General features: G+C 46.1%; 2 pseudogenes; both read left to right on the forward strand.

Annotated features, from left to right (window-relative positions):
* Nucleotides 1–1010: 1010 nt before the first annotated feature.
* On the forward strand, nucleotides 1011–1538 carry LOC125529553 (mavicyanin pseudogene; annotated as a pseudogene).
* Nucleotides 1539–24915: 23377 nt separating this feature from the next.
* Nucleotides 24916–25739, forward strand: LOC125532054 (uclacyanin 1-like; annotated as a pseudogene).
* Nucleotides 25740–26040: the final 301 nt, after the last annotated feature.

The raw sequence follows: 26040 nt of genomic DNA on the forward strand, positions 1-26040 counted from the left end.
CGTGTGTCTTTTGCAATGAGCCTGAAACTATACAACATATTTTGTTTGATTGCATTGTTGCTAGACATGTTTTGGATTTGGTAGCTGATAGTTTTAATGTTATTGCACCTGATTCTTTTGCTTTGCTATCTTCCTTCTGGAAGAGGAGAAAATATTTTGAAGCTTTGAACATTGTTACTGATGCTGCCTTATGGAGCTTATGGCATTTGCGGAATGATTTTGTTTTCCAGGGGCGAAGATGGTGAAGTATACGTTGTGTTTTGGATCTGTTGGGTGCAACGATCAGGCAATGGAAAATCCTATGTTCAGACGCTCAGGGTGCGCTTCTTTTCCGGTGGTTAAGGTTGTTGGACCACCAAAGAGGGGAGTTGCTTAGGATTGCGTGGCGCTAATGCTTTCGTTGGAACATCGCTGGGTTTCCTACTGCTAGTTTGCACATCTTGGCTTTGATCTATTTGTAAGCTGGCATGTTTGTCACCTGGCTATGTATCCTGTCTAGATCTGTCTAAAACTTTGTAATAGGGCAGCTTAAACCTGGCTTTCTTTTGTGGCAGCTACTCTCCGGTTGCCGCCAAGCGCTGTTAACAGTCTATGTTGGTTGACTTTGCTTTGGCTTTATAAAAAGTTGGGGCAGGGGGAAACCCCTTTTGGATCAAAAAAATGGAGCCAAGCATATATAATAATATCAGATTCAGGAGATAACGTTTAACATTGTTATTTTCATGCATTTTAGATGACCTACTCTATGGTCTATGTCACCTAGTCAACGCGCTTACACCCGATAATCCTTTGACACAATCATCGCCTATATATGTCGACACACTACTATCAATGATCTCACAACACCATCCATCTTGTAGCCATTTCTCTCTTTAGCTTCCTTGGAGCTTGTGACCGGTTAGTTGATCAGACAACATAATCAATTTTCTCTCTAGCGCTAACTTCCACCCCCCATCATATTTTCAGTTACTACTAAGTCAGGGACTAGCTAGTAGATCCATATTTAATCCATGGCGAGCAGAGCTCTTATACTAATCACCGTGGCCATGACCATGCTTGGGACGGCCCTCGCTGCCAGCCACACCGTAGGCGCGCCGGACGGGTCGTGGGACCTTCAGACCAACTACTCCCAGTGGGTTTCGAGAATCAGGTTCACCACCGGCGATGAGCTCAGGTTCCAGTACTCCGCCGCCATGCACAGCGTGGTGGAGGTGAGCAAGACGGGGTATGACTCCTACAATGGCTCCAGACCCATAACAACTTTCCTGACCGGTAATGATGTTGTTCCGCTTGCCACCATCGGGACCCGGTATTTCATCTGCGGCGTCTCCCGGCACTGTGACGCCGGCATGAAGGTCGAGGTCAACATCAAGTCGAAAGAAGTGCGGACTGTGCAGCGGTGCCGATGGACAGGGAACCAGCGTCGCTGCCAGTCCGAGACAGCATTAAGCTCAGCTGTGTCAACTGGTGTTGATCAGTCTACGGTGGTCCGGCTTGGTCTGGTAGTTGTTGCGGCTGGGGTTATGTTGTTCTTTTAGATCAGACAATGATTGTGGTCGTTTTTTCCTTGTTTGGTCGTACCGCGGTCTTTTTTTTTATTAAATTCAATTCTTTTGTTAAATGTAATTGCATTGACTATAATTGGATTCAGCACATCTTCTTGCAAAAACCCTAATAATAACCAAGCGTGTAACCATGAAATAAATTTATCAAAGATGTGTTGAGTGCGGACATTACATCCTTCCATTATCACTACTAGAAAAATGGCTATAGCCAATATCCCTATTAGTGGCGCACCATGGTGGTGGTGCGCCACAACTATATAGCAGTGGCGCACCAGAAGCAGGTGCGCCATTGTTATTTTTTTAGTAGTGGCGCACCTTTAGTCCAATGCGCCATTGCTATTTTTTCCTCGGGTCCACCCCCTTCCCCAGGCTTACCAATGGCGCACCTTTGTCAGGTGCGCCATTGCTATTTTAGGTAGCAATGGCGCACCTGGCAAAGGTGCGCTATTGGTAAGCCAGGGGAGCTGGGCATTTTTGGCAGCACATAGCCATAGCAATGGCGCACCACCCCCGGGTGCGCCATTGCTATGTGCTGCACCGACCGGCCCGCCTTTTTCTTTTCTTTTCCCCTCTCACCTATCCACCACATAACAAAGGGGGATTCCTCACCTCCACCAACAGCCACCGGCCACCACGTCCCCTCACCTGCGCCGCTGGCCGGCCACCGCAGCCCTCCTTCCGCTGTCAGCCCTAGACCTCTCCTACCCCATCCGCCTCCCAGTCCTCTCCCGAATCCCCCTTTGTCCCTGAGCTCGCGTGAGACCCAGCCTCGCCCCACCTCTGCCCCGCCGCCTACCAGCCCTCCCGAACCTCGCCACCGTCCGGGGAAACTCCGATGCTGCCCCCCTGCAGATTCCCTCGCGGACACGCCTCCAATCGAGCCTCAAGCGCGCCGCCATGAAACCCTAGGCCAGCCAGGACCTCGCATCTGGATGCCGTGTCCGTGCTGGTGGAGGCGTCCAGCGGCGTCGCCGGCACCGTGATGTCGACCACCGTAGCTTCTGGTCAAGGTATGAGTCATACCCCAATAGGCAGCCCCCGATCCTCTTCTCCCCCCGCGGGATGCAGTGGTAGCACGACGCAGGTGAGACGAATTCATCGATCTGCTGCATTGATTTGTAGCTGCAGGATTTTTTTAGGGGAGAAGAAATGCAGTTTCTTGTCATGTTTTGCTGTGCATTGATGGAAATCAGCTCTATAGATGCAACAGTCCCTGTGCATGCACTTTCCTTATCGATGTTCTGATGAGATTGTGATTGACTAGCTAAAGAAATTACTACCTGGGATGATATTTGTTTGCTTCCATAAAGCTAATGCTAAAGCAATTATTTTTCTTCTATAACACTTTAAAGCAATTCCTTGCATAATATTGAACCTGAAGCTTGTAGTTCTACACTTCTACTGATATATTGTATATCGACTACCTCAAGGGAGCATAATAATTGCTTCCCATTTCTTATTTTCTGCTAAGCTTCATTACGTAGTTGTTTGCTAAATGATGTCCGTGATTGACTGAATATTGTTTGGAATTTCACAATCATAATTAATCTTTGATCTGACCGTCTCGATTGATTCAGATGTGCATTCTGTGTTCTGCCAAAAAAAATTACAAGCTAATCTGCGAAAAATATTATGCTATTAGTGGATCCTTTTAATTTAGGATCTATTCTCCTACTCTCTGAATATTGTTTCCATAAGCTCCATTTTATCTTCAGTTACCTCAACTTGTACAATGTTAAGTGAGTTATCAAAACGGTGAATTACTGTATTTTGTACAATGTTGGTTAACACTTAACTTGACTATTCTTCATTTTGAAACATTAGCCGGCAACCTCTCCGACATGCTGCTCATGACCACCTCCCCAACCAGATGCTGTTGGTAAGCTCTCTCTTCTCCCCCTCCATATATTTGCTAAGCACACATGTATGCAAGATGGAAATCCATCTATTTAACTCGATTTTGCTGAAAAATGTTTCTTTTTATCCTGTTGGATGTGTAGGCAGTAGAGGAAGTATGGATGGTAATTTTGTTTCACTCAACAAAATCCTTGTGTGTGCTAATTATGCATTGGCAGTAGGCAGCAGACTTAGCCATTTGTCGTATTTCATTTTACGTTGCCCATTTTTAACCCGATAAATCAGAATCGGTATTTTTAAAAATTAGTTTTGTAATATATTTGTAAACATTGTATATTTGTATTAAAGGAAGAGTAGAAGCGTGACCTGTTTGCTAGCCCTAACTTTTTTTTGTATACACTAGTGGTGCTGGCGTCTCTGGTGCCGTCGTTCGGCACTGTGGTGCCCACCGTGGTTGGTGTCATCTGCTGGTGCAGCAGAGGGTTCCGCCATGGATGGTACTATGGTGCTACGCCTTCACTGCCTCACCTCTTCACTGCATCGACGCTCCTTCTGCATCGAGATCTCCAGGCAATCCTCCTTCTTCTCTCTCTGCTCTGCTTCTGCATTCTGTACTGAACTGTCACTAGCCTAGGGTTTATGCTCTGAATTTTTAGATGTTTAGATCGATTCAGTAGTTGCTTAGGTATATAGGAATCTATGTAGTGCTTAGGATGTCCTAGTTGCAGTAGAACATGTGTAGGTGTTTTACTGAATTTTACTTCTAATTCAAGGTTTCGTGAGTGGCTGAGATACATGTTGAGAGAACATGGAGGTCCCTTATCGGATGCTTTCAGATCAAAATACCCTGAAAGGTATCGCGGCTCCTGTTTTTACTTGCTACTCTTATTCTTCTCATAATTTTGCAACTTTGTTATAGCTTATTACTCCATGTGTCGGTGTACAAAAAGAGGGGTACACTTTTTGTACCCCTATAACTGTGCACGAGCAGTCTGAGCCGCGGATACCACCACACCAAGCAAGGCAAGGGAGGTGAGCCAGGGTAAGACCGAAGCTCAAGAGAACTAGAACGACGCCAAGGCCAAGACCACGAAGAGCAAAGGGGACGAAGCGGACTCCCCCGGCAAGATCCTTGCCGGGAGACAGTTCTAGCAGCCCCGGCAAGACCCTTGCCGCGGCGACTCGTCCCGCGCCTACGGAGCAAATCACCCTTGAGTCCACTGCCCCCAAAGGGCAAGGATTCGGGAGACATCCCCGTGGCGGCATGCAGATCTTTGTGAAGACATTCAAGATCAGATACACACTAAGGAGACGACAACCCTTGGCGGGATCCCGGCCGAGGAAGACCACAAGGCCCCCGGCAAGCGCCTTGCCGGGGATGACAGCAGGCGCCTCGGCAAGACCCTTGCCGGGGCCCCGGCAAGGCCCTTGCCGAGGACACCCACAGGGCCACCATCAGGCCCACGCCGACTAAACCTCCACCACCGCATGCATGCAGCTGCCGACCCAACCAGCTGGGCAGGCACCCGCGTGGCGGCATACAGATCTTCGTGAAGACCCACCACTGCGCCACCTCAGCTGCCTGCCTACCTACATGGCATCGCAGGCGTCACTGGCCAGGGCGCGTGTCGACACAAGAAGGAGCGGCGACGGACGAGACAGGTTTCTCTCCCATCCCCGATAAAGCAAGGACACCTAAGCAAGACGCATTAAATGCGCCTTGTCATGTGATGCGAGGGATAACCTCGCAGCACTGTACCCTTTCCACCTCCTGTGTGCCACTGTGGCAACCCCTTTTTTCTATAAAAGGAGGCCCGAGGCGACCAGAGGAAGGATTCGGCTTTTTGGAGCTCCTCACGCCCCATAGCTTGCTCAAGAACACAGATATACAATCCACCAAAGCAGGAGTAGGGTTTTACGCATCCTCGTGGCCCGAACCTGGAACCGTGTGCTATCTGTTTGATCCGCTCTTCTCACGACCCCGCGCCCCGCTAACCATAGTAGGGATTCTTGTGATCCCATAGGTGTCGTTCCCACCGACATCTTTGGCGTGCCAGGTAGGGGATACAATTGTGAGAATCGGCTTTAGCAGTTAGTTCGGCACTTCTTCATCATCATGGCGCCCAAGAAGAAGAAGACGGTGGCGGTTGGCCAGTCGGAAGCCGGACAGCCCGTCCCGATGCGGGCGAGCAGCGTATCGGTCGCAGAAAGGACCCGGGGCGTTGCTCGCGAACACCAACACCATCCCAGCAGCTGGAGTTCGGGAGGCGGCGATGTTTGTGCGCCTGGTAATGGGCCACACGTCGCCAAATCCAAAGGCGGAGCCAAGCCCTTCGCGGGTGGAGCGGGGCCTTCCAGGGTCATCGCCGCCCCGCCTGAAGGCGACGCAAGGGCCTCCAAGACTCCCACGCCGGCGCCAACAGCGCGCTCCTCCCAGGCAGCGCGCGACGAATGGCGTAATCACGTCGAAGATCTCAGGCGTCGCCGCGGGAAGAGCCCCGAGCGCCACTCCTGGGACGTAGAAGACCTGCCCACTCGCCGAGGCGCTGGTGAAAACGGCATGCGACCGCGGGGTCGTGATAGAGCTCCTTCTGACATGGTCAGAAGTCGAAGCGCGTCGCGATCTGTGCAGGTTTCGCTGCCACCAACGCCAGTAGAGGCCCTGGCGCGCGCAGTTGCTCCTCGACTTTCCTCCCACTACGGGGAAACTCGACGAATGGAGAGCCACTATCCGAAGCCTTGTTGCGGTGGCCAACAAAGATGAACCAAGTCCGGTGGGGCCCTGGGTCGATGCTCCGATGGAGTCCCGCGGACCAGTGGCGGAAAAGCCGGCGGTGCCGCGACCACAGTGCATTCACCTCTTCCCCATCTGGTACCGCGGACACCGGCTCGTCACGACGTCGCGGGCGACGAGATCTCCATAGCATCGTCTGACCCACGGACCCATTGTGACCAGCGCCAAGTTCTTCGGGAACGAGCCCATGAAGACGCTCGAACCACTATCGAGCGCCTGCGCGGAGCGCGCCACCAGTCAGACAGGTGAGCAGGGCCTGCTGTGAACCACCCGGCCCCGGAGAGCCCTGGAGGCCTACCTTACGAGGTAGGCTGTCCGACTTTTACCCGTGAGCTGCGGCAGTTCCAGTGGCCCACTCACCGCGCCTTCAAACCTGACGTTGGCGAAAAGTACAACGGCAAGACTCACCCGTCTGAGTTCCTCAGCATCTACACCATCACGATGCAAGCCGCTGGAGCCCGTGACGATAAGGTGCTTGCGAATTACTTTCCATTGGCTCTTAAACCCAACACCATGTCATGGTTGATGCACTTGCCGGTAGACTCTATTTCCTCCTGGTCGAATTTGTGCCATGAGTTTGTGGGCGCCTTTACTGGAGGTCACCAAGCCCATGGCCAAGCAAGTGACCTGCATGTCATTCCCCAGAAGGGAGGCGAGAGTCTGCGCGAGAATATACAGAGGTTCAGCCGGGTACAGTACAATATCCCTGATGTTCACCCTGCCGCCATCATCAGCGCGTTCCATCAGAACATGCGTAACCGCAAGATGCACGAAGAACTGGCAATGAATAAGGTGAAAGATGTGGCAGAACTCTATGTTCTTGCTGACAGATGTGCCCGAGCTGAAGAGGGAAGGAAGTACCCCGACGAAGATGCCGGCGTGGAAACCGACTCCTCATATGAGGATACCGCCGCCCCGGCGAAGAAAGGCCGGCGCCGCAACAGGAAGCGCAAAGGTAAAGCTGTGCTTGCCGTCGAGGGATCTGACGACGCCGGCTCCGCCAAGAAAACCAAGGCAGATGACCCCATCAAGGTGTTGGGTTTCGTAGTAATTTCAAAAAATTTCCTACGCACACGCAAGATCATGTGATGCATAGCAACGAGGGGAGAGTGTTGTCTGCGTACCCAATGCAGACCGACTGCGGAAGCGATGACACGACGTAGAGGAAGTAGTCGTATGTCTTCACGATCCAACCGATCAAGCACCGAAACTACGGCACCTCCGAGTTCGAGCACACGTTCAGCTCGATGACGATCCCCGGACTCCGATCCAGCAAAGTGTCGGGGAAGAGTTCCGTCAGCACGACGGCGTGGTGTCGATCTTGATGTACTACAGCAGCAGGGCTTCGCCTAAACTCCGCTACAATATTATCGAGGTATATGGTGGCAGGGGGCACCGCACACGGCTAAGGAATAGATCACGTGGATCAACTTGTGTGTTCTAGGGTGCCTCTACCTCAGTATATAAAGGAGCCAAGGGGGGAGGGGGGCGCCGGCCAGGGAGAGAGGCGCAGGAGGAGTCCTACTCCTTCCGGGAGTAGGACTCCCCCCCAATCCTATTCCAACTAGGATTCCCAAGGGGGGGAAAGAGAGAGAGGGGGGCCGGCCACCTTCTCCTAGTCCTAATAGGACTAGGGGAGGGGGAAGTGGCGCAGCCACCTTGGGCTGCTCCTTTCTCCTTTCCACTAAGGCCCATGAAGGCCCATATGGCTCCCGGGGGGTTCCGGTAACCTCCCGGTAACCCGGTAAAATCCCGATTTCACCCGGAACACTTCCGATGTCCAAACATAGGCTTCCAATATATCAATCTTTACGTCTCGACCATTTCGAGACTCCTCGTCATGTCCGTGATCACATCCGGGACTCCGAACAACCTTCGGTACATCAAAATGCATAAACTCATAATATAACTGTCATCGTAACCTTAAGCGTGCGGACCCTACGGGTTCGAGAACAATGTAGACATGACCGAGACATGTCTCCGGTCAATAACCAATAGCGGGACCTGGATGCCCATATTGGCTCCTACATATTCTACGAAGATCTTTATCGGTCAGACCGCATAACAACATACGTTGTTCCCTTTGTCATCGGTATGTTACTTGCCCGAGATTCGATCGTCGGTATCCAATACCTAGTTCAATCTCGTTACTGGCAAGTCTCTTTACTCGTTCCATAATACATCATCTCACAACTAACATATTAGTTGTAATGCTTGCAAGGCTTATGTGATGTGTATTACCGAGAGGGCCCAGAGATACCTCTCCGACAATCGGAGTGACAAATCCTAATCTCGAAATACGCAAACCCAACATCTACCTTTGGAGACACCTGTAATGCTCCTTTATAATCACCCAGTTATGTTGTGACGTTTGGTAGCACCCAAAGTGTTCCTCTGGCAAACGGGAGTTGCATAATCTCATAGTCATAGGAACATGTATAAGTCATGAAGAAAGCAATAGCAACATACTAAACGATCGTGTGCTAAGCTAATGGAATGGGTCATGTCAATCAGATCATTCAACTAATGATGTGACCTCGTTAATCAAATAACAACTCATTGTTCATGGTTAGGAAACATAACCATCTTTGATTAACGAGCTAGTCAAGTAGAGGCATACTAGTGACACTTTGTTTGTCTATGTATTCACACATGTATTATGTTTCCAGTTGATACAATTCTAGCATGAATAATAAACATTTATCATGATTATAAGGAAATAAATAATAACTTTATTATTGCCTCTAGGGCATATTTCCTTCAGTCTCCCACTTGCACTAGAGTCAATAATCTAGATCACATCACCATGTGATTAACATCGATAGTTCACATCATCATGTGATTAACACCCATAGTTCACATCGTCATGTGACCAACACCCAAAGGGTTTACTAGATTCGGTAATCTAGCTCACATCGCTATGTGATTAACACCCAAAGAATACTAAGGTGTGATCATGTTTTTCTTGTGAGAGAATCTTAGTCAACGGTCTTCTACATTCAGATCCGTTATGTATTTTGCAATTTTCTATGTCTACAATGCTCTGCACGGAGCTACTCTAGCTAATTGCTCCCACTTTCAATATGTATCTAGATCGAGACTTAGAGTCATCCAGATCAGTGTCAAAACTTGCATCGACGTAACCCTTTTACGGCGAACCTTTTTGTCACCTCCATAATCGAGAAACATATCCTTATTCTACTAAGGATAATTTTGACCGCTGTCCAGTGATCTACTCCTAGATCACTATTGTACTCCCTTGCCAAATCAATGCAGGGTATCCAATAGATCTGGTACACAGCATGACATACTTTATAGAACCTATGGCCAAGGCATAGGGAATGACTTTCATTCTCTTTCTATCTTCTGCCGTGGTCGGGCTTTGAGTCTTGCTCAACTTCACACCTTGTAACACAGGCAAGAAACTTTTTCTTTGACTGTTCCATTTTGAACTACTTCAAAATCTTGTCAAGGTATGTACTCATTGAAAAACTTATCAAGCGTCTTGATCTATCTCTATAGATCTTGAAGCTCAATATGTAAGCAGCTTTACCGAAGTCTTTCTTTGAAAAACTCCTTTCAAACACTCCTTTATGCTTTACAGAATAATTCTACATTATTTCCGATCAACAATATGTCATTCACACATACTTATCAGAAATGCTGTAGTGCTCCCACTCACTTTCTTGTAAATACAGGCTTCATCGCAAGTCTGTATAAAACTATATGCTTTGATCAACTTATCAAAGCGTATATTCCAACTCCGAGATTCTTGCACCAGTCCATAGATGGATCGCTGGAGCTTGCATATTTAGTTAACACCTTTAGGATCGACAAAACCTTCTAGTTGCATCGTATACAACTCTTCTTTAGTAAATCCATTAAGGAATGCAGTTTTGTTTATCCATTTGCCAGATTTCATAAAATGCGGCAATTGCTAACATGATTCGGACAGACTTAAGTATAGATACGAGTGAGAAAAACTCATCATAGTCAACACCTTGAACTTGTCGAAAACCTTTTGTGACAATTCTAGCTTTGTAGATAGTAATACTACTATCAGCGTCCGTCTTCCTCTTGAAGATCCATTTATTTTCTATGGCTTGCCGATCATCGGGCAAGTCAACCAAAGTCCATACTTTGTTCTCATACATGGATCATATCTCAGATTTCATGGCTTCAAGCCACTTTGCGGAATCTGGGCTAACCATCGCTTCTTCATAGTTCGTAGGTTCATCATGATCTAGTAGCATGACTTCCAGAACAGGATTACCGTACCACTCTGGTGCGGATCTTACTCTGGTTGATCTACGAGGTTCAGTAGTATCTTGTTCTGAAGTTTCATGATCATCACCATTAGCTTCCTCACTAACTGGTGTAGGTGTCTCAGAAACTGTTTTCTGTGATGTACTACTTTCCAATAAGGGAGCAGGTACAGTTACCTCGTCAAGTTCTACTTTCCTCCCACTCACTTCTTTCGAGAGAAACTCCTTCTCAAGAAAGTTTCCGAATTTTAGCAACAAAAGTCTTGCCTTCGGATCTGTGATAGAAGGTGTATCCAATAGTTTCCTTTGGATATCCTATGAAGACGCACTTCTCCGATTTGAGTTTGAGCTTATCAGGATGAAACTTTTTCATATAAGCATCGCCACCCCAAACTTTAAGAAACGACAGCTTAGGTTTCTTGCCAAACCATAGTTCACACGGTGTCGTCTCAACGGATTTAGATGGTGCCCTATTTAACGTGAATGCAGCTATCTCTAATGCATAACCCCAAAACGATAGTGGTAGATCGGTAAGAGACATCATAGATTGCACTATATCCAATAAGGTACGATTATGACGTTCGGACACACCATTATGCTGTGGTGTTCCATGTGGCATGAGTTTGTGAAACTATTCCACATTGTTTTAATTGAAGACCAAACTCGTAACTCAAATATTTTACCTCTGCGATCATATCGTAGAAACTTTTATTTTCTTGTCACGATGATTTTCCACTTCACTCTGAAATTCTTTGAACTGTTCAAATGTTTCAGACTTATGTTTCATCAAGTAGATATCCCCATATCTGCTCAAATCATCTGTGAAGGTCAGAAAATAATGATACCTGCTGCAAGCCTTAATATTCATCGGACCACATACATCAGTATGTATGATCTTCAATAAATCTGTTGCTTGCTTCATTGTTCCGGAGAACGGCATTTTAGTCATCTTGCCCCAAAAGGCATGTTTCGCAAGCATCAAGTGATTCATAATCAAGTGATTCCAAAATCCCATCAGCATGGAGTTTCTTCATGCGCTTTACACCAATATGACCTAAACGGCAGTGCTACAAATAAGTTGCACTATCATTATTAACTTTGCATCTTTTGGTTTCAATATTATGATTATGTGTATCACTACGATCGAGATCCAACGAACTATTTTCATTGGGTGTGTAACCATATAAGGTTTTATTCATGTAAACAGAACAACAATTTATTCTTTTACTTAAATGAATAACCGTATTACAATAAACATGATCAAATCATATTCATGCTCAACGCAAAAACCAAATAACACTTATTCAGGTTCAACACTAATCCCGAAAGTATAGGGGAGTGTGCGATGATGATCATATCAATCTTGGAACCACTTCCAACACACATCGTCACTTCACCCTTAACTAGTCTCTGTTTATTCTGCAACTCCCGTTTCGAGTTACTAATCTTAGCAACTGAACTAGTATCAAATACTGAGGGGTTGCTATAAACACTAGTAAAGTACACATCAATAACATGTATATCAAATATACTTATGTTCACTTTGCCATCCTTCTTATCTGCCAATCACTTGGGGTAGTTCTGCTTCCAGTGACCAGTCCCTTTGCAGTAGAAACACTTAGTCTCAGGCTTAGGACCAGACTTGGGCTTCTTCACTTGAGCAGCAACTTGCTTGCCCTTCTTCTTGAAGTTCCCCTTCTTCCCTTTGCCCTTTTATTGAAACTAGTGGTCTTGTCTACCATCAACACTTGATGCTCTTTCTTGATTTCTACCTTCGTCGATTTCAACATCACGAAGAGCTTGGGAATCGTTTCCGTTATCCCTTGCATATCATAGTTCATCACAAAGTTCTACTAACTTGGTGATGGTGACTAGAGAATTCTGTCAATCACTATCTTATCTGGAAGATTAACTCCCACTTGATTCAAGCGATTGTTGTACTCAGACAATCTGGGCACATGCTCACTAGTTGAGCGATTCTCCTCCATCTTTTAGCTATAGAACTTGTTGGAGACTTTCATATCTCTCAACTCGGGTATTTGCTTGAAATATTAACTTCAACTCCTGGAACATCTCATATGCTCCATGACGTTCAAAATGTCTTTGAAGTCCCGATTCTTAAGCCATTAAGCATGGTGCACTAAACTATCAAGTAGTCATCATATTGAGCTAGCCAAACGTTCATAGCGTCTGCATCTGCTCCTGCAATAGGTCCGTCACCTAGCGGTGCATCAAGGACATAATTCTTCTGTGTAGCAATGAGGATAAACCTCAGATCACGGATCCAATCCGCATCTTTGCTACTAACATCTTTCAACACAATTTTCTCTAGGAACATATCAAAATAAACACAGGGAAGCAACAACGCGAGCTATTGATCTACAACATGATTTGCAAAATACTACCAGGACTAAGTTCATGATAAATTTAAGTTCAATTAATCATATTACTTAAGAACTCCCACTTAGATAGACATCCCTCTAATCCTCTAAGTGATCACGTGATCCAAATCAACTAAACCATGTCCGATCATCACGTGAGATGGAGTAGTTTCATCGGTGAACATCATTATGTTGATCATATCTACTATATGATTCACGCTCGACCTTTCGGTCTCCGTGTTCCGAGGCCATATCTGTATATGCTTGGCTCGTCAAGTATAACCTGAGTATTCTGCGTGCGCAACTGTTTTGCACCCGTTGTATTTGAACGTAGAGCCTATCACACCCGATCATCACGTGGTGTCTCAGCACGAAGAACTTTCGCAACGGTGCATACTCAGGGAGAACACTTCTTGATAATTTAGTGAGAGATCATCTTATAATGCTACCGTCAATCAAAGCAAGATAAGATGCATAAAAGATAAACATCACATGCAATCAATATAAGTGATATGATATGGCCATCATCATTTTGTGCTTGTGATCTCCATCTCTGAAGCACCGTCATGATCACCGATGCCGAGACGATGCAGCCAATTGAAGTGCCGCCGAAGAAGAAAATGATGCAACACCCGGTCTACTTTGTTAGTTCCCTCCTGTAGGGGGCTAGATCGAGGTACTCCGGTGTGCAGAAACTGCTCTTCGGCCTTCTTATGGCCTCGAGGAAGCTGCGTCACTACTTCCAGGCGCATGAAATCACTGTCGTCACTCGCCTCCCTCTACAACGGATATTGCACAATCCAGACGCAATGGGAAGGATCGTAGAGTGGGCACTGGAACTGTCCAGCTTTGGCCTCAAGTTTGAGAGTACCTCGACGATTCAAAGCCGAGTCCCGGCGGAGTTCGTTGCAGAATGGACCGTGACGCCTGACGAAGAAACCCAAGAGACTGCTCTCCCCGGCAAGGAGGCAAGTTGCAACTGGATCATGTACTTTGATGGAGCTTTCTCCTTACAGGGCGCCGGGGCTGGCGTACTGCTTGTCGCACCCACCGGAGAGCACCTCAAGTATGTGATCCAGATGCACTTCCCTAGGGAGGTGTCAACAAACAATACAGCTGAGTACGAAGGGCTGCTTGCCGGTCTTAGGATCGCGGCGAACCTCGGAATCAAGAAACTCGTCGTCAAAGGCGACTCGCAACTTGTCGTCAAGCAAGTCAACAAGGATTACCAGAGCCCATTGATGAAGGCCTACGTCGATGAAGTGAGAAAGCTGGAAGAGCATTTTGACGGTATAGAGGCAGAATACGTTCCCCGAGCGGAGAATGATATCGCCGATTACCTGTCAAAACGCGCTGCCCTCAAGCTACCTGTGGAACCAGGTACCTTTGTGCTTTGGCTAACTCAGCCATCCGTTGATCCATCAACAGAGAAGAACAAGAGGAGAAAATCAGGGCCCGGCAAATACTTTCTCGCCGAGCTCCCCGAAGCCGTCGGCAAGGATGTTGCCGGAGACACTGAGCCTGCCACGGGACGGCTAGCTCTGACAGAGCATCAAGCTCTTCCCATGGAGACAGCCGCTCCGATAGCGGAGGAAATGCCTTTAGTCCTCGCCGTCGAGCCCCAGGCTCCAGCGTGGGCACAGCATACCGTCCGATTCCTCCAAATAGGGGAACTTCCTGAGGAGCAGGAAGAAGCGGAAAAAGTAGTCCGTCGCTCTACTATGTACCAGTTCGTCGATGACGTCCTGTACAGAAAGAGGTCGAACGGCATGAAATTGAAGTGTATCCCTCAAGAGGAAGGACTAGGGCTGTTGGCGGAGATACATGGAGGCATATGTGGATCCCACATCGGGTCAAGGGCCCTTGACGGCAAAGCGTTTCGGCAAGGCTTCTTCTGGCCCACCGCCCTCCAGGATGCACGACACTAGTCACCAGGTGTGAAGCGTGTCAGTTCCATTCAAAGAAGCTTCATCAGCCAGCTCAAGCCCTTCAAACCATTCCTATCTCCTGGCCTTTCTTGGTCTGGGGGCTCGACATACTGAGCCCTTTCCCCCGCGCTGTCGGGGGCTTTGCGTACTTGTACGTTGCAATCGATAAGTTCACAAAGTGGCCAGAAGTGGAAGTAGTGAGGAAGGTCACAGCACAGTCAGCCGTCAAGTTCTTCAAAGGACTGGTGTGCCGTTTTGGTGTACCCAATAGGGTTATCACCGACAACGGCACGCAGTTCACAAGCCACACCTTCATGCAATATATTCAAGACCTCGGCAGCAAGGTCTGTTTCGCTTCCGTTGCTCACCCACGAAGCAATGGTCAAGATGAGAGGGCAAATGTTGAAGTACTGCGAGGACTGAGGACAAAGACCTTTGACAGACTGCACAAGAGTGGAAGGTGCTGGATTGATGAATTGCCGGCAGTTCTTTGGTCAATCAGAACGACACCAAATCGAGCCACCGGCTAGACACCCTTTGCCCTGGTATACGGGGCAGAAGCAGTTCTCCCCACGGAACTCATATACGGGTCACCTCGAGTACTCGCTTATGAAGAGGTTGAGCAAGATCAATTGCGGCAAGATGACACAATGCTCCTTGAGGAAGATCGTCTTCGGGCGGCTGTGAGAGCAGCGCGCTACCAGCAAGCCTTGCGCCGCTACCATAGCCGCAAGGTTCACGCCCGAAGCTTTGAGGAAGGTGACCTTGTTCTTCGGCGCATTCAATCGGCCAAGAATTCCAACAAGTTGACGCCAAAGTGGGAAGGCCCTTATCGGGTAATACGAGTCACCAGGCCCGGTGCAGTCCGCCTGGAGAACATGTTTGAATGGAGAAGACGGAAACAGGACTCAAGCAAACAAGATAGGGGAAAGGAGAGGACCTTCCATGGCCCTCCTCTTGATTACATATTTTTGGCAACTGTGCACTGCCTTGATTACATATTTTGTAACCACAGCCCCAAAAAATGTAAGTCATCGACTCACAATCAACCATACTAAATGGTTTTTTCAAACACATCCTGGCTTTCCCCAAACTGAACTTACTAGTTAAAGCAAAGCTATCGGCACAAGATTCTGATAGAAAATGGCCACTCCAAGCCATCCAAATCATAAAAAATACACCATGGATACATAATGATTCCTACCGAGATTCAGTTTCAGTTGAGCCTAAAATAGTCTGACAGTCCAAGCGCACACGTTTGGCTTGGGGCATATCTATACTCTAGATAACAAACAGTATGACTTCTTATAAATAATAACCAATAGTACTGCCCCCAGATGAGCTGCTCATACATAACGATAAGTCAACTAACAGCTACGTATAGATGATGATAGGCCATCTGATGTCTCGGTATTTCCCAAAATAATTGAGCTCAGGCTCAACATGGGATCAGCATATATATATACCAAGACTTGGTGCGAGAATATGGCATACAAGCGAAACCACATCACACTATTTTTGGCAACAACAATGGGCCGTCTGATCCCACTAATGATTCCCAAATCCTAAAAATAGCTGTCACCCATGAACCAGCAAGTCAACGTAGCACCTAAGATTCAAGTATCTGGACTAGCAGCACAATCTGCAAGAGCCAACTATATCAAGAGACATACTATCGAGTACTGACATACCACCAACTTGCTACGAAAAAAAGAATACATCTAAAAAGTTCTACCAAAAGAGAACCACCAAAATCTAGTTCTAGTCAGATTACGCAAGTACTGACATTTCACAAACGACGTCGCTCTGGTGCTTGACGACTCTAGACAGCGCGGGGGTGCCATGGTGGTGGTGGTGGTGGTGGCGTCCTCTCCGGCGACCGGCGACCGGTGGTGGTGGCGGGCCGGGGTGGGAGCACCGGGAGTACTCGACAGATCCAACCTGGAAACCCAAAAGAGCAAGTAAATTCAGCACGCGAACCGAAGCAAAAGAGCCTCCCTGCGCGAAACTTCGAGGCGGGGTTAGAATTAAGCGAGGAGGGGAGGGAGGCGGGGCTTGGCCGACTTGCTCGATGTGGCTCTACGGGAAGTAGAAGACGAGGTCCCTGACTCGCGGGACGGTGACCAGTGGGCCGACGCAGGCGTGCCAGAGCTCGTCGTAGAGCGGATCCCCTGCTCGGAAAACTAGCGCCGGCAAACGTCAGCGACCAACGAGGAGGAGGATTGCGGCCGCGCTGGCCAGATCCGGAAGGCTGCGTACCGGCGGAGGGGCCTGCGGCGGCACCATGGCGGCAGGAGGCATCTGCTGCTGCTGCTGCTGGCCGGCGGCGTGGCGAGAGGAACCCTAGCCGCTGCCATGGGGATGGAGCTCCAGGTCCAAGCCCTTGCGGATCTGGGAGCCGCCGCCACCGCCTGACCTACTCGCGCGCACGATCTCCATCTTCTCTTCCGGTGAGGTGAGGGGAGGTGAGGGAGGGGGAGAGGGGGGAGCGCCAGCGGCGAGGTCGGAGGGAGACGCGGCAGCCAAGATCTGGTGCCGGAGGTGGCGGCGGCAAGGGATGAGTGTGGCGCTAGGGTTTGCGCGAGAGAGAGGAGGGCTGGGTGGGGTTCGCGCGAGAGAGAAGGGTTGGGTGGGGATTTGCTGCTGTCGGATGGGATGGATCGATGGACCGATGGATGGACTGATGTTTGCCAGGTCATCGATCCAAGCCAGTAGTGACTCCACCAATTAGAATTAAGCTTAGGTAGTTTTTTGTTTCTCTTATGATTTTCACCCTCTAATTCAGGGTAAACATTCAACATATTAACCATTTATTGTTTGCTAAAATAAACCAATAGTGTGCACATATGTGCATCTTGGAATAACAAACAATGTTGATTTGGGGAGTTTTCACTTTCATTGCACAAAAGAGCCATTTTCCATTTTTCGAGTGCCCCAAATGAGGTTTTTTTGTGAATAACCTACCAAATAATTATTGCAAAATTGGACCAAATTATTTTTCTAAAATACTAGGCCTGTAACACCCGTGTGTTACTTAAGGATAATTAAAATGCATCGATTGTCATTTAGAATTAAATTTTGCTTAACTATCATTTTTCTAATAACTCAGGCATGCTAGTATTTATAAATAATTTTGGAGATAAATATCTTAAGACCAATAGGTGCATCCCAATCATTAGTAGATTTTCTTTGTATTAGAAGATGGTGGAGTATTGCATTTGCTTGAGCAATCCACGTACACTTACATGCATGCATCAATGCATGGCATGCACCACATCCATGGTCTGTACTCAACGCGCTGCATGCATCCATCTAGTCACCGTTGCCGTAATGCATGTACGTAGCCTGCCGACTAGCTCAGTAAGGTTAGCTGTATTTTCTTCTCACAGGCCAGCTAGCTCTTGGATTACACTGTACCACCGTCTAGGGCAGTAGATATTTTTGCATGCAGCGATGAGAAGGCTTGTTGCATGGCTACGTGTCTTTTCCTTGAGAGATAGAATGTACGTGTCATTGCTCTGGTTAGAAACATATGCATGCATGAGCTAGTAGGTGCATTGAACCAGCCATTAGGTGAAGCAAAGGGGCACTAGCTTATCCTTTGGAGCAAGCAGGAGTTACGGCGGCAGCTGGACGACGATTAATGTGTTCACAAGGAGCTACTCACTTGTTACCAGTATATAAGGCGACCAGGTGCTGTAGCGTAGGACCATTGACACACTAGTCAAAGTCGTCTGCTGGAAGAAGAAGTTGGAGCTCTCGCTGGTGTTGTTCCTAGCGACCGCGTGGTAGACGGGTACTGTTGTCAGGCAAGTAGCAGTTCCTCTGTTCATATTTCGTTGTTGTGCTTGGTCCTGCGACTTGCACACTGTTACACTGATCTAGAGATATACTGCTGCTAGTATTTCTTTTGCTAGCCACTGTACCGTGATATATGAGTTCTTCTGCAACTGTCCTCTGTTCGTTGGCCACGGTACTGTTGAAGAGAAATATGTTCCGGTGAGCAAGTAATCATCATGATTATTTGGGCTTACGTGGAGACATGAGGATTACTACATAAGTTTCATCATACCACTGACCTCCTTATTTCCATATTCACATATTGTCTATATTGGTGTCACGACCGCAAACATATTGTACCGGTCACGGTTCAGGTATGGGACTGTCTGAGTTCTCCGCTGGGGGCGACACTTGTTCCGAACAGGGTATCGGTGATGGATCCTTGGGAACGACCCATACTAGTAAGTCAAGTTGTCGTGCCTCAGGGGGTCGAAGGGCTCTGCTCTTCTAGAACCCACGTGGTTCTGGTCGAGACTGTCGATGTCGGAGTACCCCTCTTAAGAGTGTAAAAGTGTGAATATTCACCCCTGTGAGTCCCGGGTAGGGAACCTTGCTGGTCACGTGTGATACCAATATTTTTCCCTATACACCGCTATAAATATTTCCAGTATTCCGTTGAACTCTGTTTAATATCATCTTTTAATTCAGCCTTTTGCACTACTTTATTTTCCGCCGCTAAATCTGTCCATTGCTGTCGTATCATTTCCTTGAAACTGAATTACACCGTTGTGATATCCATAACACTTTCTCCTTTTGTACCCTTGAATAAATGCTACTTGCTGGGTATGAATCATCATACTCACCCTTGCTTAATTTCTATTTATGCAGCCCAAAGTGGTAATGATCCTGAGCTTGGCTTTGAGCAGTAGGCGTAGCACGCGCCGGGAGGGAATAAATTGAAGTACTTTAGAAGTTTATTTTCAGCAAGAACTATGTATCCCCAGAATAAAGAATACATGCTTATTATGTGTATTATTGTGAAAAGTTTTAGTTTAGGCCTCACACGTTTGTAATCTTTTGTTTATAAACGCGTGGCGGCTGTTACGTCCGAACCATGTTTTGGGGCGTGACAAGGCCATATTTAATGCACAATTGACCAAATTATTGGGTGTAAAAAGTTTTGATCCACCTCTCGTGAAAAAGACAAATTTTCGCCGTTTCAGCTGGAAGCGGGTCAAATTTGAATTGCGGCTGCCTCATAGTTTGCTATTTATTTTTTACAAAAATCATTTCTAGGTACAAAAGTATCTATTTAATCAGAGAAACACCAAAACAATTCCAAGATTCAACCACTAGCTAGGAACGGTCATTCCCGCCGTTTTGACCGCATTTTGAAATGGGTATAAAAAATTCAAAAAAATTCAACAAATTGGAAAACCTTCGCATTGTGTCATCATATGTGACCAAGTTCCCAGAAAAAATAATAAACTTGTAATACGGCAATTTTTTTTAAAAAAGTGTTCTCAGAAACAAGCTATCATGTGTGAAGATTAATGGCTTTCAAGTCAAATGATCAATCTTATGGCCACATTCATTGCCTAGTTTGTTCAAATGATCTCATATTGTGCACAAGGGTGCATATTGGAATGGCAAACAATGTTGCCTAAGGGAGTTTTCATTTTCTTTGTACGGAAAATCAATTTTCCATTTTTCGAGTGCCCAAAAGGAGGTTTTTTTGTGAAGGACCTCCCAAATAATTGTTGCAAAATTGGACGAAATCAATTTTATAAAATACTAGGACATATTTAATGCACAATTGACAAAATGGTTGGGTGTAAAAAGTTTTGATCCACCTCTCGTGAAAAAGACAAATTTCCACCGATTCAGCTGGAAGTGGGTCAAATTTGAACTGCAGCTACCTCATAGTTTGCTATTTATTTTTTCCAAAAATCACTTCTAGGTACATAAGTACCTATTTAATCAGAGAAACACCAAAAAAATTCAAGATTCAACCACTAGCTAGGAACGGCCATTCCCTCCGTTTTGACCGCATTTTGAAACGGGAATAAAAAATTCAAAAAATTCAAAAAATTGGGAAACCTTCGCATTGTGTCATTATATGTGGCCAAGTTCCCAGGAAAAATAACAAACTTGTAATACGGCAATTATTTTAAAAAAGTGTTCTCAAAATTGAGCTATCACGTGTGGAGATCAATGGCTTTCAAGCCAAATGATCAATCTTATGGCCACATTCATGGCATAATTTGTTCAAATGATCTCATATTGTGCACAAGGTTGTATATTGGAATGGAAAATAATGTTGCCTAAGAAAGTTTTCATTTTCTTTGGACAAAAAAACCATTTTCCATTTTTCGAGTGCCCAACAGGAGGTTTTTTTGTGAAGGACCTCCCAAATAACTATTGCAAAATTGGACCAAATCATTTTTATAAAATACTAGGCCATATTTAATGCACAATTTACCAAATCGTTGGGTGTAAAAAGGTTTGATCCACCTCTCGTGAAAAAGACAAATTTCCGCCGATTCAGTTGGAAGTGGGTCAAATTTGAACTGTAGCTGCCTTGTAGTTTGCTCTTTATTTTTTTCAAAAGTTATTTCTAGGTACATAAGTATCTATTTAATTATAGAAATACCAAAAAAATTCCAAGATTCAACCACTAGCTAGGAACGGTCATTCCTGCCGTTTTGACCACATTTTGAAACGGGCATAAAAAATAAAAAAATAAAAAAATTGGAAAACCTTCGCATTGTGGCATTATATATGACCAAACCAGGAAAAATAATAAACTTGTAATACGGCAATTCTTTTTAAAAAGTGTTCTCAGAAATGAGCTATCATGCGTGAAGATTCATGGCTTTTAAGTCAAATGATCAATCCTATGGCCACATTCATGGCATAGTTTGTTCAAATGATCTCATATTGTGCACAAGGGTGCATCTTGGAATGGCAAACAATATTGCCTAAGGAAGTTTTCATTTTTTTTTGGGACGAAAAAACCATTTTCCATTTTTCGAGTGCCCCAAAGGAGGTTTTTTTGTGAAGGACCTCCCAAATAATTGTTGCAAATTTGGAACAAATCATTTTTATAAAATACTAGGCCATATTTAATGCACAATTGACAAAATGGTTGGGCGTCAAAAGTTTTGATCCACCTCTGGTGAAAAAGACAAATTCCCACCGATTCAGTAGGAAGCGGGTCAAATTTGAACTGCAGCTGCCTCATAGTTTACTATTTATTTTTTCCAAAAATCATTTATAGTTACATAAGTACCTATTTAATCATAAATACATGGTTTTATGGCGATACGTCGAGGTTTGGGCAGTGGCCAAGGCCCCCAACTCTAGAGCGCGTAAACTCGCATGCCCGCCGCGTGGTCACCGCGTGACCGTGGCGTTACCATGTGTTCTGGGTAGCCTAGGAATGTCTAGTGGGTTGGGCACTCCCCAGGTAGGTTCTAGGAAGAAAATTAAAACATAATATTCTCACGAGGAGACCGATCGATGCTCAAACATGAATTAGTAGCCAAGTGTTTGATTAGCGGTACGGGAAATGTACATGGCTAATGGGTGTGAGTTTTGGCTGAGGATGATCAGTTACTAAGAAGACCGTCTTCACAAATTTTCAGCTCAAAAGGAGGAGCCTAGGTGGTACTTGCTTTGCAAACTACCACACTGGACATAAATAAGAATGTTGAAGCTCGGCTCAAAATAATGAATGGATTGAGCTGGCATTTGGTGGAGGATGGTTATTTGGGCATAGGAAAGCACTGTAGAAAATGGATACTATTTGGACATGCCAAAGTGGTACTTCCTTCACAGACTGTTGTTGTGAATAGAATAGGAAAATGAATATTGTTGAATTAGTTTTGAACTAGACAAGGAATGTTTTTTACATATTTGATGAAGATATGACCCAAAGAATTTATGAGATTTTTTTGGAAATTTTGGGAATGACAGAAATATAGGTTGCTTCACAACATAGGGCAAAAACTGCCACATGGACATGACACATAGGCAAAACTGATGAGGTGGCGCCTAGTCATAGCAACCCACCACAATTTACAAGGTTATGACCATCTATATTGGTCATGATCAGCTAGAAATAAGGTAGCAGACCAGTGCTATCTGCTTTATGACCATTTCCTGTAAGGAAATTACGACCTTTCTGACCAAAATGGTCGTTATAGTTTAGGGTTTGGAGCCCTCCGAACAGCTTTTGATCAATTGGTCTGAAATGGTCATAGATCTATGACCAATTCTTCCAGGGTCACTGACAGAAGGTCACTAGTTGACATATTTCTTGTAGTGGCAGTGCTTGGTGCTGGTCGGCCGACCCAAATTTCGGTCGACCGCGCACTAGCCGTTAGATGCAAGCTGCATAGGCTGTCTAATTTGGCTGCTCAGCTACTTACTCCCCACACCTTGCGCAGCCTCGCCCAAACACCCTTCCACTCGTGCAGCTTGCAAGTGCCCCCCCCCCCACCTCTCGGGCAGCATCGCACCTCCTGTCGCCTCGGTCCCTAGCACCATGCCACGCCGGCAAGATGCAGTATCAATGGCTTCTACCACATTGATGCTCGCAATTGACACTCGCACTAGTTAGAGCAAAAAATCTCTTGCTCCAGCATTTGCATGCGCTGGTTGTAACATCTCGCCGGCAAGCCGGTGCTCACCGTCGCTGATTCCAACATCTACAGTCTCTGGTTCCAGCAAATGCGCGAGCCGGTTCCATGAAAAGGACTTCGCCTAGGGCCCATCGGTTCCAGCAAAAATGCGCAGCTTGCGGTCACCACCGTCGTAGCTACTCTGATGACTGCTTGCAAAAAATTTGCCAATGGGTCCCAGCACCTCGCCAAGCTGCTAGAAGCATGGTTGCACGGTCGGCGCCATCATAGCTTGCGGGAACCATGGTTGCACGGTCACTGAGGTTTTGCAGCTTTTCTCCTGCCCCATTTCAGCATCCACACATGTCAATTCTAGCAAAAAAGATGACCGGATGCAGCATCTATTGCCGCCGGGTTCCCGGGAAGCACCACGGCTGGTTCCAGTGTACTCACCGACTGGTTCCATTAAGAACCATGGCCGGATGCAGCATCGCGGTGTCCCCTTGTAGCTTTTCTCTTTGGCGAGCGTAGCTTTCCTCCGTTGTTTTTCCTTTTAAGATGGCAGATTTATGATTTTATCTTTGCAGCTATAAAGGGCATTTACTTTTACGTTATCGTATTAGAGAAAAGGGCTCATATATGAGTTACAAAAAGGATAATATTTAGTATAAATACTTTTCCTATTTAGCTCTGAATTGTCATTTACCTCGCAAATGTTATAACCTCTCCAGAGCGGACCTTGTGAGCCTACTTCAAATTGTTCTCTTACGAGAGTTTTTCTCTATATTGAAGGTGTACTTAGTGGTAGTGTTTGGACGTAAGTACCAGGTTGAAGCCAATGTGCCCAAGGTATAGTTCCCCACTCAAGACCGGAGAGATTACCCCTTGATATTTGGGCGCACTGCGAAATATTGTGGTTTTGTTGCTTGAAGTGGAACAGGGGAATCCATACTAAAAAAAGAAACAAGAGCATCTCGAGGAGAAATGGTGGTGATAAAAAATTCTCTCTCCGATCCATAATAAGTGTTGTGGTTTAGCTCAAATGTATAGTACATATATGGCCGAATTATTACTGGAATTACCTTTCACTACCAAAAACTAGGATCAACAATAAATCCTCTTTGCCAAATATGATTTTAGCTATATCACAATGGCGAGGCGCCCTTACCCTGCAGACTATGCAACTTTTGAATTTTGTCAACACAACATATTTATCAATAGTGAATTTCCATGAATTTTCACGGTGGCATACATCCTAATTATAATTTTAGAACAACCTTAATTAATTATATAATTAGTTCACGTACCGATGTAGTACATGTGCGCATCAACTTGTTCGGAATGTTTAACTAGAGAATATGTTGGATTAATTTCATCCGGATCGATCGAGGACAAGGTCTACTGATGGCTACTGATGATTTCCTAACTAATTGTTTGGACATGGTCTACTGACAATTTGGTTACTAATAGTTTTCTCCCAAGACCCGGTCTACCGACGGCTACCGATCTCATCTTCTTCATCGTTAGTTTTCTATTAAAGCTATGGATCCAAGCATATATAATAATACCAGTTTCAGGAACTAACGTGTACGGTGTCATTTTCATGTATTTTAGAAGACCTACTCTATGTCACCTGGTCAACACGCTTACACCCGATGATCCTTTAAATCATCCATCGCCTATATATGTCGACACACTAGTATCAATGATCTCACAACACCATTCATCCTGCAGCCATTTCTCTCTTTAGCTTCCTTGGAGATTGTGATCATTAGTTGATCAGGCAACATAACCAATTTTCTTTCTAGCGCTAGCTTCCATTCCCCATCATATTTTCAGTTACTACTAAGTCAACTAGCTAGTAGATCCATATTTAATCCATGGGAACCAAAGCTCTTATTCTAATCACCGTGGCCTTGACCATGCTTGGGACGGCGCTCGGTGCCAGCCGCACCGTGGGTGCGCCGGACGGGTCATGGGACCTTCAGACCAACTACTCCCAATGGGTTTCCAGAATCAGGTTCACTACCGGCGGTGAGCTCAAGTTCCAGTACTCTACCGCCGTTCACAGCATGGTGGAGGTGAGCAAGACGGGATATGACTCCTGCAACGGCTCCAACCCCATAGCGACTTTCCCGACCGGTAATGATGTTGTTCCGCTTGCCAATGTTGGGACCCGGTATTTCATCTGCGGCGTCTCTGGGCACTGTGACGCCGGCATGAAGGTCGAGGTCAACGTCAAGTCGAAAGGAGTGCGGACAGTATAACGGTGCCGACGGATAGGGAACCGGCGTCGGTGCCAGTCTGAGAAAGTATTAAGCTCAGCTGCGGCGGCTAGCGTTGAACAATCTACAGTGGCCCGGTTCGGTCTAACAGTTGTTGCGGCTGGTCTTACGTTGTTATTTTAGAGTGAACGATGATTCTGGTCTTTTTTCCTTGTTCGGACGTAGCATGGTTCCTTTGTGTATTAAATTTATTTTTTTATTAAATGTAACTGCATTCATTATAATTGGCTTCAACGTATCTTCTTGCAAAAACTCAAATAATAACCAAGCGTGTAACCATGAAATAAATTTATCAAAGATGTGTTGAGTAAAATGACATTACATCCATCCATTATATACAACAGAAATTCAGGCAGAACTAAATTCGTGTAGATAAGTAACATGATTTTTAAGGCGAAACAGTGGGCTAAACAGCCACTGCAACATTTTATATTATTGGTGGCGGGTGTTGACGGTGTACCTTGACGCTATGGATTGCGAGGTGCACGGTGATGGGTGATCCTGGCGTAGCAGACGACTTTGACGGAAGCTTTGCCCTAATCTGGATCTGGTGCTCTCAT

This window comes from Triticum urartu, chromosome 1A (genome assembly GCF_056163025.1).
Source record: "Triticum urartu cultivar PI428250 chromosome 1A, HENAU_Tu73, whole genome shotgun sequence".
Classification (NCBI taxonomy): domain Eukaryota; kingdom Viridiplantae; phylum Streptophyta; class Magnoliopsida; order Poales; family Poaceae; genus Triticum; species Triticum urartu.